Here is a 3,671-nt window from a genome sequence, read left to right on the forward strand (position 1 = left end):
GGAAATTTTATGGCCCCAGGGGGAAGCGAGGAATTGAGAAAGGTGTACCTGGATGAAAGCTGGGATGGGAGATGGGAGAGTTTAGCAGGGTGAAGTCACCACTGCAGGGTCAACATTTTTGTTTATTATAATATAAAACATTATATCAAACAATCCTACAGGTCAGTCAGTTATAGAAAGATCAAATCAAACTATAAAGGCTATGCTGAACAAACAGAAAGGTATGGAAAATACCCTCAGAAATGGATTACACAGTGCTTTATTAATCTTGAATTTTCTTAACACTAATGAGAAAAAGAACAATGGCACCAGAGAGGCATTAGATAATGGAAAAAAGTTCTGAAATAAATCAGTTGGTGTATTTCAAGGATGTGTTGACTTCACAATGGAAACAAGAAGATGTGTTATGTTGGGGAAGGGGTTTCACTCTTGTTTCCGCAGGAGAAAAAACGCTATGGATACCATGAAAATTAATAAAGAATTGTTTGAAAAAGAGAATCCTCTTGAGACAGACATAACAGCTTATCCACAGAGGTGATAATTATACAGGTGGTAAGGAAACCTTGTAAAAGTTGGGACATGTTTGCAGGAAAGTACTCATCTTCAAAATATTGAGAGACCTTGGACTTTTTAGATGCCTAAAGAAGAAAAGATAACAATCCAGAAAAAAAAATCACCAAGCAAAAAGAAATCTGATTTATCTTGCTGTATCATCTGCAAGATAAAACTTTAATTACTGAACATGTATATATTAAAAGTAAAGATGCCTTTAGAATTGAACAATAGATAGATAGATACAGATATAGATATAGATATAGATATAGATATAGATATAGATATAGATATAGATATAGATATAGATAGATGTTAAAAGAAAAATAAAATTTAGGAAAAATTTTACTTCTCTCCATACCTATTTTTGTCTCTATCATAGCTTTCTTTGAATTTATATCTATGTGAATAATGTTTAAATTTTCCACATGAACAAGAGATTTTCCTGCAATAATCTTTGACATTTTCAGGAAGAAGATGGGGTCTCACAACAATGATTTTACCTGGTTTTTATGACATCATGATGGTGATAGTGCTACTTTAAGATCATTTCTGGGTACCAGATGCTCAAAATGATTCCAACTTGGTTAGCTAAAATGGTAGACCTTTTTATATGTTCTAGCAAGAACTTCAAATAAGAGCTTCAGAAAAAAACCTATCAACTATTCAGAGACTATCTGCAATTATACCAGAAAGTAATCTTGAAACTTAAGCATCATCTTAGAATTACAGAATCTCACAGAAAGAACATTGCCCCCATGATAGCTGGATGTAATTCTAGAAAATGACATCCCCTCTCCCAACAAAGTTTTTCCTCAGGGTTAGGAACATCAATTACAGGTGATAATAACTGGTATAGGGCTGGGGGCTGGGGTGAAATTATATAGGCTCAGGGATCTTCTTTTAAGAAAAGGGGGAGATATTAGATGAAATAATAGGCAGAGGAATATGAGCTTACTCACACTAATAATGACAGTGAGTAGCAGAGTGAATAATTGTGAGCTATTATTTATAGATAATTTATATTGGAATAGATTCTTGTATATTGATATTTGTTATATTGAATACGCTCCTCTTTCTGTTTACGATATTTGTACACCCATGCAAAGTTATTTTGTCATATTGTATGCCTGTATGTTTCTACCTCTGCATAACACATTTTATATATTGATACAATTTTAGGGTGTATTTATCATTTTGCACTATACATTTCTCCCTCTGATCAAGACACTTATACATTGTTTACATTTTGAGGTCATTGTCCTCATTTGCTGCACAGTTGTTTAAAGATTGTTTAATACTAATACGGAGTCTTAGTCTTTAAGCTATATAGGTATTAAGAACTATAAGTCAATAGTCATTCATGTTTGTCAAATGTATAGTTAGGCTAATCAGGCTCTTTAAATACATAGAGATTGTATTTGTATTCTGTATAGACAGGTAATCTGCAACCACTTCAAAGAACTGTAGAACATGGCATTTAAATAACTTAGGGTTCTGTTGATGTGAGACACTATTGCTCTTGACAACACTGATCTCTTTCTGAGAAAATGTTGAGCACAGAAGACACTCCACTTGAAACTTGTTTTCTTCTTGGCAAAACTGGCCTTTCTGCAAAGAACTGCCCATGCCTTGACCACTGACAAAATGCAGGGTGTCTCGACAGGATAAGCAGGATACAAGAAACAAGGCTGTCAACCCCTGCCAAGACAGTGTAAGATGGTTTTGAAAATGTTCCTGCCTCTAAAAATGGTCTTTCAGTTACTCTAGGCATTAGCCAAAGTTGGTTGCTTCAATGTTGCAAGTGAGACTTTGAGTGATTGCCAAGATAGTCAGTTGTCTCTATCATTTATTGCACATTCTGGATGTTGCTTGATTGCACTTCCTGTTTACTCAAGTATATTATTTCCTTTCTCAGGTCTTTGATAGGGTTGAAGACTAGATAGTCATAGTTACTTTCCTCTCGTGACTTAGCCAAGTCATTTCTAGGATAGCATAATTATTGAACCATTTAGCATATGTTTCTTGCTTGATATTATTTATAGAGGTTGTAATTCTAATTTTTATATTTGATATTTTTATTGTATATAGTTTTGTATTATGCTTAGAACTCTCTTATTTAGACAAAAGGGGGAGGTGCTGTGAAAACTACATCAGCCAATAGCCTTTAAGATACCAGCCCAATTGGGCATGGTCTCTTATACTATAAATACAGCTGTAAAGCTTGCTCTCTCTCTCTCTCTTCCTCTTTCTCCTCCCCACCCCCCGCTAGATTCAGTTTCTGTTCTCTGCTCACGCAGAGGACTGTGATCTGTTAGTCTACCCCTAAGTAAAGAACCCTTTATTATACTCGGTTCTGAGCTAGTATGGTACTACTTTATAGCATCCATCAACAATAGAGTACCTGTGAAGGCAGATGCTGCAAATCTAAGAAACAAATTGCGCAGAGCTATTGTAAAGCTTGTACTTGGTAAAACTGTCAGCTTGTCTATACTAGAGAAAAAATATTTAACTAAGTATGACTAGTGTAGGAAGCTGAGTTCAAAGATGGTCTCATTCTAGCGACTTTCACCAATCTGGGATATCTTCTCTTGATAGAGAATTTGTCTTCTGTTCTCGTAAGAGTATGTGTAACTGTTATATTATGTGACCAAAACAAATTCTTATGGGTGCATGTGACTCAAGTGAGCCCTTTCTAAACAGAATGCTGGCAGCAGAATTGAGGGGGCCTTATATCAAAGGATGTAGGCAGGCTTTTGGAACTGTGCATGGCCCCTTGCTATAACTAGAAAATTCTCTTACTTTTCTTTTTGAGTGTTGCACTTTTATACAAGGCATCATGTTCATGGTCACTCATTGCCATACTACACACACACACACACACACACACACACACACACACACCACCCCTGTTGATCCCATTCTTCCTCCTAACTAGTCCCCTTTGCCACTCAAGTCCTTGTTTTCTTTTTATTGTCTTTCCAAGGCCCATACTGGTAGTCACAGCAACTGTGTGTGTGTGTGTGTGTGTGTGTGTGTGTGTATGTTCATGATTACAATTATTACATAATATTAAGGTCAATCAAATGAAAAGGCAGCCTACAAAATAAAGGAACCTT

This window comes from Myodes glareolus, chromosome 11 (assembly GCF_982192425.1).
Source record: "Myodes glareolus chromosome 11, mMyoGla1.1, whole genome shotgun sequence".
Taxonomy (NCBI): Eukaryota; Metazoa; Chordata; class Mammalia; order Rodentia; family Cricetidae; genus Myodes; species Myodes glareolus.